The sequence below is a fragment of the Equus quagga genome, chromosome 1, assembly GCF_021613505.1.
Source record: "Equus quagga isolate Etosha38 chromosome 1, UCLA_HA_Equagga_1.0, whole genome shotgun sequence".
Taxonomy (NCBI): domain Eukaryota; kingdom Metazoa; phylum Chordata; class Mammalia; order Perissodactyla; family Equidae; genus Equus; species Equus quagga.
Genome location: NC_060267.1, coordinates 59,162,315 through 59,178,296, shown reverse-complemented (window position 1 = coordinate 59,178,296; position 15,982 = coordinate 59,162,315). Strand labels below are relative to the sequence as shown.

Sequence of the window (15,982 nt, the reverse complement as noted above, 5' to 3'; positions counted from 1 at the left end):
TCTCTTCTATGTTAGTTTCCCTGTCTTCCAGATCCCATGATTTCTTCTTTCTTGTTTACTCTCTCACTTTGCTGGAGCATATCCTGTGGTAGCTTCCCAAGAAAGGATATCAGTAGGAACATTTTTGAAATGAATGTCTGAAAGTACATTGTTTAAACTTTCACAGTTATTAATTTTGCTGTGCATAAAATCCTAGGATGGAAATCAATTCCTTTCAGAAATTTGAAACCACTGCTCCATTGCTTACTAATTGGATTCCATAAGTGTTACGTCCAATGCCATTCTGATTTCTGGTATTTGTATATAAACTTTTTTTTTTCAAGAAGAGTTTTGAAATTTCTCTATATCCCCAGTGTTCCAAATTTTCACGATGAGGTACCCTGGGGTAGGCTATTTCTCTCTGTTGTGCTGGGCACTCAGTAGGTCCTTTCAATTTGGAAACTCACGTTCTTCAGTTCTTGGAAATGTACTTGTATTCTTTCTCTCTTTTCTTTTTTTATAACTTCCTCCCCACTGATGCTGAAGGTTTAGAAAAGAGAGGGATTAAATGACGAAGCAACTTCCCTGAGACGCTGTAGTGGCTCCAGAATTTCTACACAGGTTGAAATTAGGATCAGCAAACAGATCAAAAGGGGTGGACGGGAGTAGGGTGACATCAAGGAATTGTCTTGAAGTTCCATTTGTATAGCAATCACAGTATGTTTACTCAGAATATAGGTTTATTTGGTGTCGCTTACAAAGTGTATCGTTTAGGTATGATACTCTCTGCTGTACGGACATAAGAAGCAATCTCAAAACAGCTTAAACAATAGAGGGTATGCAATTCAGCGCACCAGGGAGGGATCAGCGTTTCTTAGGTGGGACACTTCCTCCATTGCACTAGTGAGGAGAGGATGACTGCAGACACATTTGCAGATTGGCGGAAGGAAGTGAGAGAGTTCACGTTTGATGGTTTCCTTTTACTTTTCTAAGTATATGAGTCAAGGTCATCAACAAGCATACAGAAGGAAATAGGGAGGGTCTGAGGCTGAAGTGAGCAGTGAAGGTATAAAATACTTGTTATAAAAAGTAGAGGAACAATCTTGTTAGAGAAATATAGTAAGATTGCTGGCCAACATAAGTTTGGTGATGATGAATTTAGAGTGACACTAAATCTGCTGGGCTGTACGATTTTCTCCAGCTGTTTGAGTACAGACAAAGAGAAGGTAAGGGGTTATGTTCATTCAGGGTTAGGTTCATTACTAGGTAAGTATATATATATATATATATTTTTTTTTTTTTTAGAAAGTTAACCTTTCTTTAAAAGTTTTTTCCTTCTTCTCCCCAAAGCCCCCCAGTACATAGTTATTTTACTTGTGGGTCCTTCTAGTTGTGGCATGTGGGACGCTGCCTCAGCATGGCTTGATGAGTGGTGCTAGGTCCGCAGCCAGGATCTGAACTGACGAAACCCTGGGCCACCGAGTAGACCGTGTGAACTTAACCACTCAGCCACAGGGCGGGCCCCCTAGATAAGTATACTTTTTAAAGAACAATTGTAGTATCAGTGAAGTTAAAGACTACCAGTGAGAGTATTTCAACAAGTGAATAGAATATGCTGAGCCATAAACCACAAAGTCTAAATGGCCACATGGATAAATGCTTATGAAATAATGTTAACGGAAAGCAGAATACAAAATAACTTTAATGCTACAATTATATTTCTGTAAAATTTATATATTCCTGTTAACAGAAAGTATAGGCAGATGGGAGACAGGTAATTTATTTTGTTATTATTGTTTTATTTTTAAATTGTTTTTATATATTTATCTTAATTTTTAAAATTCTTGTTTATGATCTTGTTCAGCTGAGTTCATAGATCTTCTTTTTGCAAGGCCTTTATCTAGTCTACCAGGCATAAGTGACTATTCCGTTTTCTTTCAAAGTTGTTTTTTACGGCTAAAACTAAACTCCTCCTAGGGCCAGGCTAGAATTTCCGTGATTGTTACTAAGTTCATGAATCTCTGGTGAAAGCAAAAAACCCCAGGAATGTGGCAGATTTGCGGTGTCAGTTCAGCTACCATAATTCATTCATTTATTCTACAAATATTTATTGAGCTTATACCATTTGTCAGGCATTGTGCTGGCACCATGAATATACAGCAGGAAATAGAGCCTATCACAAGTTGAGGAAAACCTTTGGCCCAAGACTGACATTCACAAATGGCTTCAAATCTAGCCTTGTATCCTTATAGAAAATGAAGTTATAAATGTAGCCATTTAAAAAAAAATAACTTTACTGATAGATAATTCACGTACCATAAAGTTCACCTTTTTAAAGTGTAAATTCAGTGGTTTTTAATGTAGTCACAGAATTGTATAATCATCACCACAATCTAATTTTAGAATATTTCCATCACACCTAAAAGAAATCCTACACCCATTGATCTTGCATCCTACAATCTCGCTGAACTCATTTATTAGTTATAATAGTTTTTTGCTGGATACTGTAGCATTTTCCAAATATAAGATCACATAATCTGCAAATAGTTTTACTTCTTCCTTTCCAATCTGGATACTTTTTATTTCTTTTTCTTGCCTAATTGCTCTGGCTAAAACTTCCTGGAGAATGTCGAGTATAAGTGGTAAGAACAAACATTCTTCTCTTGTTCCTGATCTTAGAGAGAAAGCTTTCAGTTGTCTTTCACCATTAAGTATAATGCCAGCTGTGGGGTTTTTTTTTAATAGACGCCCTTTACTAGGCTGAGGATATTCCTAGTCTGTTGAGAGTTTTTATCATGGACTTTTCAAATGTTTTCTCTGCATCCACTGAGGTGATCACATGATTTTTGTCCTAAATACAGTCATTTTTTGTACTAAAATAAATTTATTAATGTAAATATTTAAAATATACCCAAATTATTATAACTCTGCTTTGGATTTCAATCACTTTTTAAATATGAAGAACTTAAAAAACGGAAGACGCCAAGCTCTCTCTAGATCTCCGAGAGATTCTGGATTCAAAGACTGTTCCTGCCCTCATAGAGTTTACAGTTATGTAAACAGTGTTAGCTGTTATAATGGAGCCCTGGAGAAGGCTAATGGAAGCACAGTGGAAATCATTCCCAAGTTTGCAGGGGGCGATCAGGAAAGGTTTCAGAAAGGAGGTCACATGAGTAGATTCTTTTCTTTTCTTTTCTTTTTTTTGAGGAAGAGTAGCCCTGAGCTAACACCTGCTGCCAACTCTCCTCTTTTTGCTGAGGAAGACTGGCCCTGAGCTAACATCCATGCCCATCTTCTTCGACTTTATATGTGGGATGCCTGCCACAGCATGGTTTGCCAAGCAGTGCCATGTCCGCACCCAGGATCCAAATCAGCGAACCCCGGGCTGCCTAAGCGGAATGTGCGCACTTAACCGCTGTGCCACCGGGCTGGCCCCAATATGAGTAGATTCTTAAAGGAGAAGTAGAAATATGCATGAAGGTCAGGGGAAGGATTTTAGTCAGAGAGAACCATATGTATAGAGTTCCTCATATTATACAGCCATGAGAAGGAAGGAAATCTTATCATTTGTGACAACATGGATGGACTTTGAGGGCATTATGCTAAGTGAAATAAGTCAGGAAGACAAATACTGTATGATATCACTTATATGTGGAATCTAAAAATGCCAGACTCATAGAAACAGAGTAGAATGGTGGTTGCCAGGGGCTGCGGGATGGTGGAGGAAATGGGGAGATTTTGGTCAAAGGGTACAAATTTCCACTTGTAAGATGAGTAAGTTCTGGGGACCTAATGTACAGCAGTGACTATAGTTAACAATACTGTATTATACACCTGAAAGTTGCTAAGAGAGATCTTAAATGTTCTCACCACAAAAGAGAAATGGTAATTATGTGAAGTGATACAGGTTTAACTCACCCTACTGTGGTAATCATTTTCCAATATATAAGTGCATCAAATCAAAACACTGTATACTTTAACTTACACAATACTATATGTCAATTATATCTCAATAAAGCTGGTGGGGGGCGGGGAGAGAGAGTTCCTCAGAGAGATCTGTGCCAGACAGTCCCAGACTCAGGATAGATTCTTAGAGTATTTACTGAAATGAGGAGTACTGAAATCACAAAAGAAAACTAAAGATTTGACCATATAAAAATTGTAAAATTCTATGTCAAAAATCATAAACAAAATTAAAAGGCAAACAAATATTTGGCACAAAAATAACAAAAGGCCAAAATCCTTAATATGTAAAAAATTTATGTGAATTGATTACTAAAAAAACCTAAGGTCTTTTAAAGAACACATAACATGAAATCTATCCTAACACATTTTTTTTCTCTTCTTGTCCCCAAAGCCCCCCAGTGCATAGTTGTATATTCTAGTTGTAGGTCCTTCTGATTCTGCTATGTGGGATGCCACCTCAGCACGGCTTGATGAGTGCTGCCATGTCCGCACCCAGGATCCAAACCGGCAAAACCCTGGGCCACTGAAGCAGAGCATGAGAACTTAACCACTCATCCACAGGGCCAGCCGTGCTCTTAACACATTTCTAAGTGTACAATACAATATTGCTAACTATAAGGATAATGTACAGCAGATCTCTGGAACTTACTCATCTTGCCTTACTCAAACTTTGTATCTGTTGAACAGCATCTCCCTATATACTCCTCTCCCAAGTTCCAGGCAACCACCATTCTACTTCCTACTTCTATGATCTTGACTATTTTAGATACCTCATATAAGTGGAATCACGCAGTGTTTGTCCTTCTGTGACTGGCTTATTTCACTTAAAACCAAGACCTTAATGGAAAAGTAGGCAAGATATGAGCAAACATTTCATAGAAGAGAGAATGGAATATAGGTAATAAACATACAACAAGATTTAAAACACTATTAAAATACTGTCTTTTGTTTATCAATTATCAGACAAAATAATAATAGTTAATTCTGGTGAAGGCAAGTAAAATAGGCATTTTTCACACTTTGCTAAAATGTGTATGTATAGTTTGGTACAACTTTCATATTGAGCTTGGAAAAAAATATGTATATATCAAGTCTTAAAAATTCAAATCCTGGGGCCGGCCCGGTGGTGCAGCAGTTAAGTGCACTCATTGCACTTCGGCAGTCCGGGGTTCCCCGGTTCGGATCCCAGGTGCGGACATGGCACCGTGTGGCAAGTCATGCTGTGGTAGGTGTCCCACATATAAAGTAGAGGAAGATGGGCATGGATGTTAGCTCAGGGCCAGTCTTCCTTAGGGAAAAAAAAAAAAAAAAAGGAGGCTTGGCAGATGTTAGCTCAGAGCTAATCTTCTTCAGGGGGAAAAAAATTTCAAATCCTGTAACTCCATCTATAGAATTCTATCCTAAGGAAATTATCAGAGATGTGGACAAAGATTTTTGCATAATGTTGTTAAACCGAACAGTTTTTAGAAAAGTGAAAAGTTATTAAAAAAACTCCCAAATGTCCAACATTTGGGCTAAGTAAATCATGGCACATTCAAACAATGGATTTGTTATCCAGCTATTAAAAATTTGGCTTCCAAGAACTGTTCAATGATATGTTTTCATTTTATGCTTGTCTTTATCTTTTAGGTTTTCAACAGTGAGCATATATTTCATCTATAATTAGAGACAAAGACAAAATATTTTCTCAGAAAATATTTTTAAACAAAAATATTTTTTTAAGTTTCAAAAGGAACATGTCATAGTATGCTTCATTTCATCTTTCTCCATAAAGACAGTTAAGTTTAAACATTTTCTAGGTTAAAGTCTGGGCAGCTAGTAGCATTTCCTTATAACGATTCTCCAAAATCCCTTAATCTTGACTGAGTGAGAAATTTATAATCCTAATCTTTAAAGGAAGAAAATCCAGTGTGGAAATGATATGCCCCAAATCACACACCAGTGGCACTATTTGGCCTTCAATTCTTGGGTCTTGGGCATTGGTGCTTTCTTTTTTTTCTTTTCAAAAAAAAAAAAGCTTTTACAAATATGAGAACCACTGATTAAGAGGCTGAGATTTGAGTTTGGGTCTAAGAGTAGTTCTACTCAAAGTGTGGCCTTAGACCAGTAGAATCAGCCTCATCTGGGAATTTATTAACTGATAAATACTTGGGCCCAATGCCAGACTTACTGGATCAGAATTTCAGGGGCAACCCAGGTGGTTTTTATGTATCCTCCAGTTTAAGAAGCACACGTCTAGAGGAAATTAAGCAAAGAGGCCAATAGTACTCAATGGGAAGGAGGGGCAGAGTCTCCCAATGTTTAATGTGTATTTTTAAAAAGCATATACATTACTATAAAATATTCTAAAAACAAAGATTTTTTTTTTCATATTACAAACGAGAAAGTATAGTTAGAAAAAGCTGTCGTGGCTCTGGGTTAAAAAAGGTTGACAAACTAGCATAAGTCTTACATTAAAGAGCGAAAAGGATCTATAATTCATTCCCAGTTCCATGCAGTTCATTAAATTGAGGCTAAGGGTTTCACATAGGAATTCGGGGACAGTATGTACACCGTAAACATTTTGGTTATACTTCTCTTGAATCTTGATTGGCAACTGGTGGATGGTCAACTGAAGATGATGGGATCTCAAACCCAACCATTTCTTTGAACCTCTTTCTACTCTGGAGTCATGACTCAGTAAGAGAAACATCTATATCTGTGGCTTTCAAACTGTGCTTTACAGAGCTCCTTCAGGGAACTATGAAAGGGAGGTGAAGGGCATGGAGAGGAAAGGAGGAACAGCGAGATGAACAGGTTAGCCTCTACTTCCCCCAACTCCTTGCCTTCAACCAAAACAGCTCAGCTTTTATCTTTTTGTGTCCACTTTCCTGTGGAATATACTTGAACAAAGAGCTCTCCTCCAAAAAAAAGTTTGAAATTCTTTATTCTCTACTATTTTCACAACCCAATAAAAAGCAATAGCTGTCTTTTTTTTTCTCATGAGTTCAATGCTCCTTGTTAACCATCTATCACTACGACCTGGTTGTTAGAAAGGACTCACAAATGCATAATGGGGTAAGTGGTCCTGCTTCCAGGACTCCCTTCTCCAATCACTATCATTAGGGACGAATAAACCAATACAGTTGCAGGTTGCTGTGCCGGATAATAGGCAAAGCACATTACATAAACTAGCCTATAAACTGAAACAGACACTACACTAAGAACTATAGCTATATGTATAAAGCAAAGAGCATAATACCTAAAAGAAGTAGAATAGCTCTTGCACAACCAAGTAAGAGGTGTCCTTCAAAGAAGTGACCTTGGAAGACTGAACTCATTCCAATAGTGCTCCTATTCAAAACATTTCCAGAACCCCTCTTTTGGAACAGCAAAAAACCCACCTAGCCAACTCACAAAACTGTGAGACATAATCAATCATTCTTCTAAGCCATTAAGTTTTGGGGTGGTTTGTTATATAGTAATATATAAGTGAAACAGAAATGTTTAAATCACTATGCTTTGGGGGATATTTAAAAGGAAATGATTAGTGTTACAGAAAAACTTTAGCTATCCAGAACCCTCATCAGAGAACAGATTGGTCTGGATAACAAAGCTTGGCTGTGTCCTTAAATAAACAGAATATAACTTCCTTCAAATAACAAGAAAAGAACATTGTGGAAGAGAAACAATTCCAAGATGAATGGGATGAGCAGTAGGTCTCCAATCCTCTCCTCTTGTGTTTTTGGGGTTTTTTTTTTTTTTTTGCTGGGAAAGGTTTGCCCTGAGCTAACATCTGTTGCCAATCTTCCTCCTCTTTTTTTCCCCTCCCCAAAGCCCTAGTACATTGTTGTATATTCTAGTTGTAGCTCCTACTAGTTCTTCTTTGTGAGCTGCCACCACAGCATGGCTACCGACAGATGAGTGGTGTGGTTCTGTGCCTGGGAAATGAACCCAGGCTGCTGAAGCAGTAAGCGCTGAACTTTACCAATGGGCCATCAAGGCTGGCTCTCCTCTTGAGTTTTTGCTTTTTTTCCTTGGAACCATCTGAACCTTCTCTATGCTGACTTTAGGAATACTCTGCTCTCCTTTTTCCTTCACCTGAGCTTGGACAAAAATAACTTAACATTTTCCCCTAAGTACAGTAAATATACGGCTGTATTTTCTTTCTTAAAAGAACTGTACAAGAAAAGAAAGGAAGTACAAAAGTATAACAACAGATAAACAAGTTAAATATAGATTGTAGGATCCTAAGATAAACTTAAGTACAGACTTTGGAGCCTAAGATAACTAAACCCAGCCAGAAATTGGCTGGCTGTGTTTTTCTCTTCACCAGTTATCAATCCATTTTCCTTGACGACAAGACCTCATACAAGAAGCCAAAAACACAGCAGACTTTTCAGAGCTCAGTCTCATTTTCGTGGAGAAGATAAAAGACTATCTCCTTAAACCAAGAATTCCAGAGAAAAGTTTTCTTCTTTAACTATCAAAATTAATTTCCAAAAAACTTTAGGTATTTTGGTAAAACTCTTTTAAAACACTGTACTTTTACTTGTAAACTTTTGTTTCATATACTCTATATAGGCTATATCTTAACTTTTTCTTGATGATTCACTGATAAAACTAATTAATATACTATGCTAAAATACAGTTTTGTTCTCAGTGTCTATTAAGAGCTTGCATACCAAATCATCAAAACCATAAAACTGTGTGTTAAGAGTAAATATGGTTCACTTTTGCCATTTCTATTCAACATAGTACTGGAAGTCCTAGCCAGAGCAATTAGACAAGAAAAAGAAATAAAAGGCATCTGCATCTCTGTCTGCAGATAACACGATCTTACACACAAAAAACCCTAAAGACTCCTCTCCAAACTGTTAGAAGTAATTAATGAATCCGGCAAAGTAGGAGGACACAAAATAAACACATAAAAATCAATGAACAATCTGAAAAGGAAAAAGAATGAAATACTTAGGAATAAACTTAACCAAAGAGGTAAAAGATGTGTACACTTTAAAGTACAAAACATTGCTGGAAGAAATTAAAGAAGACACAAATAAATGGAAAGATATCCTGCATTCATGTATTATAACACTTAATACTGTTAAGATGTCAGTATCTGCAATATGTGCCAACATGGATGGACATTATGCTAAGTGAAATAAGCTAATCATAGAAAGACAAATACTGCCTGATTCCACTTATATAAGGTATCTAAAATATAGTCAAATTCATGAATCGAAGAGTGTGATGTTGGTTGCCAAGGGGTGGGAGAGAGAGAAATAAGGACTTGTTGTTCAATGAGTATAAAGTTTCAGTTAAGAAAGACGAATAAACACTAAAGACCTGTTATATATGAATTGGAAGACTAAACATAGCTAAAATGTCCATATTACTTAAAGCAACCAACAGATTCAATGCAATCCGAATCAGAATCCCAATGACATTCTTCACAGAAATAGAACAAAGAATCCTAAAATTTATAGGGAAGAATAAAAGACCCCAAATAGCTAAAGCAATCTGGAGAAAAAACAACAGAGCTGGAGGCATCACAATCCCTGAATTCAAAATAGACCACAAAGCTACAGTAATCAAAACAGCATGGAATAGGCACAAAAACAGACACACAGATCAGTGGAACAGAAGTGATAATAAAACCACACATCTACGGACAGCTAACCTTCAACAAAGGAGCTAAGAGCATACAATGGAGAAAGGAAAGTCTCTTCAATAAACAGTGTTGGGAAAACTGGACAGCCACATGCAAAAGAATGAAAGTAGACCCATCTTACATCATACACAAAAATTAATACAAAATGGATTAAGGACTTGAATGTAAGACCTGAAACCATAAAATTCCTAGAAGAAAATATAAGCAGTACACTCTTTGACATCGGTATTAGCAGCATCTTTTCAAATACCATGTCTACTCAGGCATGGGAAACAAAACGAACGGGACTTCTCAGACTAAAGGACTCCTGCAAGGCAAAGGAAACCATGAACAAAATGAAAAGACAACCCACCAACTGGGAGAAAACATTTGCAAATCATATATACAACGAGGGGTTAATTTCCAAAATATATAAAGAACTCATACAACTCAACAACAAAAATGAACAACCCAATCAAAAAATGGGCAGAGGATATGAACAAACATTTTTCCAAAGAAGATATACAGATAGCCAACAGGGACATGAAAAGATGTTCAACATCAATACTTATTCGGGAAATACAAATCAAAACTACAATGAGATATCACCTTACACCTGTTAGAATGCTATAATTACTAAGACAAAAAATACCAAATGTTGGAGAGGATGTGGAGAAAAGGGAACCCTCAGACACTGCTGGTAGGAATGCAAACTGGTGCAGCTACTATGGAAAACAGTATGGAGATTTGTCAAAAAATTAAAAATAGAAATACCATATGATCCAGTTATCCCACTACTGAGTATTTATCCAAAGAACATGAAATCAACAATTCAAAGAGACTTCTGCACCCCTATGTTCACTGCAGCATTATTCACAAGAACCAAGATGTGGAAGCAACCCAAGTGCCCATCGACTGATGAATGGATAGAGATGTGGTATATATATACAATGGAATACTACTTGGCCATAAAAAAGACAAAATTGTCCCATTTGCAACAACACGGATGGACCTTGAGGGTATTATGCTAAGCGAAATAAGTCAGACAGAGAAAGAAAAACACTGCATGATTTCACTCATATGTGGAAGATAAACAAACACATGGATAAAGAGAACAGATTAGTGGTTACCAGAGGGGAAAGGGGTTGGGAAATAGGCAAAAAGGGTAAAAGGGCACACATATATGGTGATGGATAAAAATTAGACTATTGGTGGTGAGCACGATGCACTCTACACAGAAACTGACAAATCATAGTGTACAGCTAAAATTACACCATGTTGTAAACCATTATGACCTCAACAAAATAAGTGAAAAAAAGAAAAGATCTGCTGTACAACAATGTACCTACAGTCAACGACATACTGTACACTTAAAATTCATTAAGAGGGGAGATCTCATGTTGAGTGTTCTTTCCACAATAATAAAAGGATGTTAATACCACCCAAAGCCATCTACAGATTCAATGCAATCCCTGTCAAAATCCCAATGACATTTTTTGCAAGAACAGAAAAATCTATCCTAAAATTCATGTGGAATCTCAAGGGATCCTGAATAGCCAAAAAAATCTTGAAAAAGCATAAAAAAGTTGGAGGACTCATACATCCTGATTTCTAAACTTACCACAAAGCTACAGTAATCAAAAGAGTGTGGTACCATCATACAGACAGACATATAGACCAATGGAATAGAACAGAGAGCCCAGAAATAAACCCTGGCATATCTGGTCAAATGATTTTTGACAAGAATGCCAAGACTATTCAATGGGGAAAGGACAGTCATTCCAACAAACGGTCTTGGGAAAACTGGATGTCCACATGCAGAAGAATGAACTTAGGCCCTTATTTTACCCATCATCCAAAAATTAACTCAAAATAGATGAAAGACCTAAACATAAGAGATAAAACTATAAAAAAAAACTTAGAGGAAAACATAGGGGAAAAGGTTCATGATACTGAATTTGGCAATGATTTCTTGGATATGACACCAAAAGCACAGGCAACAAAAGAAAAAACAAGTAAGCTGGACCTCATCAAAATTAAAAACTTTTGTGTATCAAAAGACAATATCAACATAGTGAAAAGGCAACCCACGGAATGGGAGAATAGGTTTTCAAATCACATATCTGACAAGGGACTTTTGTATAGAATATATAAAGAACTCTTATGACTCAACAATAGAAAGACATAACTCAAATAAAAAGTGGGCAAAGGATTTCAAGAGACATTTCTCCAAAGAAGATATAAAAATGACCAATTAGGACACGAAACATACTGAACATCAACAGTCATTAGAGAAATGCAAACCAAAACCACAATGAGATACCACTTCACACCCACTAGGATGACTATTCCTAAAAACACCAGAAAATAACAAGCGTCAACAATAAAGCAGAAAAACTGGAATGTTTTACATTGCTGGCAGGAATGTAAAATGGTGCAGCCACTGTGGAAAATGGAACGGCAGTTCCTAAAAAAATTAAACACAGAATTACCATATGACCCAGAAATTCCATCTCTGGGTATATACCCAAAGAGCTGAAAGTAAGAACTCAAGATATTTGTACACCCATGTTCATAGCAGCATTATTCACAACAGCCAAAAGGTGGAAGCCACCCAATGTTCATCAACGGATGAATAAACAGAATGTGGTATATACATACAGTCAGCCCTCCATATCCATGGGTTCTGCATCCTTGGATTCAATCAACTGTAGACCATGTACTATGTTTACCATCTGAGGTTGGCTGAATCCTGCAGATGTTAAACTCACAGATATGGAGGGTCAACTAAGAGACTTGAGCATCTGCATTTTTTAGTTATCTGCAAGGGATCTTGGAATCAATCCCCAGCGGATACCAAGGGACGACTATACAATGAATCAGTACTAAAAAATAAGGAAATTCGGATGTAAGCTACCACATGAATGAACCTTGAAGACATTATGTTAAGTGAAATTAACCAGTCACGAAGAGATAAACGTATGATTCAACTTACATGAAGTATACAGAGTAGTCAAATTCATAGAGAAAGAAAGTAGAATGGTAGTTGCCAGGGGCTGTGGCAAGAGGGAATGAGAGTCATTGTTTAGCGGGTATGGAGTTTCAGTTCGAGAAGATGAAAAAGTTCTGGAGATGGATGATGGTGATAGTTGGACAATCATATGAATGTACTTAACGCCAGTGAACTGCACACTTGAGAATGGTGAAAAGAGTAAATTTTATGTTATGTGTATTTTACCACAATTAAAAAAAAAGAGTAAATGTGATAGGAGAGGTTCTGCTATGAGTTATACTTTCTTGTTAGACTCCACCCCCAACTCTCCCATGCCCCACCCCCCACCCCATCTCTCCCAGAGAAATGTCGATATCTGACCAATCAAAATAATATGCTCATTTTGCATGACACATTCATTTGACAGGAACTACAATATCATATGCCAATGGCTGAGTGGGCGTTTTCTGGGTAACCTCACCACTGATCAATCAGACTATCTCTACAGAGCCTGTCCTTACCCTAACATGCATGAGTGAGCCATTGCAGTCAAGTGACTTTTAATAGGGTGCTCAGTCATTGTGTATGAGTAACAGAAAAGGGTGAGTTATTGTCCTAAATTTGCAGAGACAAAAATAGAACACATAAGCCTCCCCATGAACTAAGGTTGCCACATTTAGCAAATAAAAATACAGGACACTCTGGTGTTTATCTGGAATTCAAAATTAATTTGGCATCTTGCATTTTACCTGGCAACACTATGAAGTATTAGAAGTGACAAGAAAATAAATCAAATAATTCAGAGTGTTCTGGGGTTACTGAGTTCTTAAGAGGGAGCCTAGACAGGGAAAAGTAGAAAAGACCATTAAAAAGGTAGTAGTTACCAAAAATAAAAGTATTGGTCTCCAGATACCATGTCCATCCTTAATCCAGCTCAGGAGCCCCTCCCTGCTTTGGATTTCTATGATCCAAGATTTACTTTATAAAGACGGGTTAGAGAATAGGAGAAAGAGAAAGTGAAGAAGGATAAATCAAAGCCAGAAATGGGTGAGAACATACCCAGCCTCCAGGTGGGCAGGCCTGGCCTCAAAAAGGGACCTTAAACACTTAAAAATCAAAGGAAATCAGATTTTGACCTGGCTTAAAGCAGAAGAGAAGCAATCGTGCTAAGTGCCCTATGGCCATACAGCAAGAGGGGCACAGGGAAGAGAATACGAGGGACAGAGGTGACATCTCCCTCCCCTAAGCCATCCACTGCTTAACTTCCAAGGAGCCTTCTGGGAAACTCTAACCACTATTTTCACCTACTGCCACTACTCGCCAGCCAATTACTTTTCGCTTATAGACTCCTACGGCTTTCCAGCCCGTCTCACCGCTCAGCAATATCGTCTACTTCCCTGCGGAACACGGGCCAACACGGAGGCCTCGGAACTCTGTCTTACCTTCAGGAAACTGAACCTGTTCGAGTCACCCTCCTAGGAGTCAACGAACACGTCTCCGGATCGCCGTTCCCTGCGATCCCACCTTTAAAGGGCCCGCGTTCTCGCCTGCGGCTGACGCTGTCCACGCAGCGGGGACGCCGCCCGACTCTGGCCCGTCGACCCCGGGGCGCGCGCTGCCTGCCGCCCACTGGGAGACTCCGCTCTCGGGCCGCACACGCGGCCCGTTGGGACGCCACCCTGCCGTCTCGGGGGTGGGGTGAGGCCCTTCATCCCCCTCCTGAAGCACCGGCCGGCCGCCCCGCTGCGTCAGCCCGCCCCCCCCCCCCCCCCCCCCCCCGGCCGCGGCGGCCCCGGGGCGCGTCCCCAGGGAGGGCCGCGGGCCTCCCGGCGAGAAGAGCAGGGCGCCCCCAGGCCGCGCCACACCCCCGCCGCGGAGGCTGCTCGGCGCAGGGGAAGCTGGCGGCGGACGGGAGCCCAGCTGACCCTCCTCAAGAGGGAAAAGCATCGGAGCAGCCTCTGAGCGCTGGCCGACAGACGTTCCTGCGGCCCCGCCTGCACTTGTGTTCGTACACAGAACAGAAGCGGCAAACAGCCGCCCTACACGCTGCGGTGTAAACGAAGCTGGACGCACGGACTAAGAGGGCGCACAGCCAGCTTGACGCTCCCAGACCGAGTGCCACAGGCCTCCCGCCGCGCGCCCTCGCCCGCTCCTCACGCACGGGGCCGCCGCCCGCCCGGCCCCTGCCCGACCCCGCCGCGCGCGGGGAGCCAGACCCGCGGCCGCCGGCGCCCCGGGGCCTGGCGTCGGGAGCGCGGCGCCCTTCGCGGCAGGGACGCGCCGCGGCAGGGGCCGCACGCCGCCAAGGAAAAACGGGCGGCCAGGGACCCGACGCCGCTCGCGGGGCAGCCGGGCCCCGGGCCGGGGCCGCGCTCCTGGGGCCGTCCCGGGAGACGGGGTCCAGCCACGACTCCCGCGCGCGGGCCGGCTGCGGAGTCTCCGCGAGGCGGTCTGAGGAGGCGGCTGGGGCGGATCCGGGGTGACGGCCCGAGGGCCGGCCGGCCCCGCGCGTTGGAGGGCTCCGGGCACGCGCCGCCGCGGGCAGAGGGCGAGCCGAGGCCCGTTCCTAAGGGCGCGTTTGGAACGCGAGGGCAACGGATCTCCCGGAGCCCGGCGGCCCCGGAGCAGGCTCCCTACCTCGTTCCCCGCCTCAGCGCGGTCCTCGGTTGGTGACGCCCGGCCTCCCTGCAGCTGTGGCGCGGTCGGGCCGCCCCTCAGGACGGCGGGCGGCGCGGGTGGCCGGGCCCGCGGCGCTCGCCCCCTCCGCACTCCCGCGGCCCCGGGCGCTCCAGCAAGAGGGCCGGCGAGGCCGCGCCGTGGCCCCGCCCCTCGGGGCGGTGCCGAGCGGGGCGCGCCGGGGCCGCGGGAGGCGGAGGGCTCTGGGCGCCGGCCGCCGGCTCCCCCACCGCAGGTGCGCTTGCGCACCCGCCCTCGCCGGCAGCCGTGGTTCTCGGCCGCGACGCCGCGGCAGGCCCTCTTGGGGAAAGTACAAAAACAAAACAACGGAATTAAAGCCTAACCTCAGCCGAGACCCGTTGCATCGGAATCCTCGCTGGAGTGGGGTGGAGTGGGGGGCGGGGGCGTCCAGGCTGTGATGTTTTAAAAAGCACCTCATGCAAGGCCAGCTGAGAAGCCCTGGTAAAACCTAGAACTGACAGACGCTCTCCTTTCGCCAAAACTTTCGTCAGGCTCCTCTGAATCCTCTGCTGGACTAGGATCGACCTTGGGCTTCCCTCTCCGTCCTTGTAGATTCCAGTCTGAGCGAGAATTCTGCTAAGTCAGTGTAGTGAAAATCCCCCACCCTTGGGAGCTGACCACCCTCAATATCTTATCTGGGCTGCCTTCAGCAAGAATTCTGTTGAGTTGGTTTAACAAGAATCCCCCCAACCTCTTAGTAATTGCTATGGTCTGAATGT

General features: G+C 41.8%; 1 protein-coding gene across 4 annotated transcripts in view; it reads right to left on the bottom strand.

Moving 5' to 3' along the window:
* Positions 1–15,369, bottom strand: part of RUSC2 (RUN and SH3 domain containing 2) — a 60,405-nt gene extending 45,036 nt beyond the window's left edge. The window contains exon 1 of one of the 4 annotated variants that reach the window (XM_046670869.1): positions 15,204–15,369. The gene's annotated coding sequence lies outside the window, so the exon portion shown is untranslated. Of the gene's footprint in view, positions 1–14,008; positions 14,246–15,203 lie in introns of those variants that run through there. The other 3 variants (XM_046670843.1, XM_046670875.1, XM_046670859.1) reach the window with 3 other exon arrangements.
* Positions 15,370–15,982: the final 613 nt, after the last annotated feature.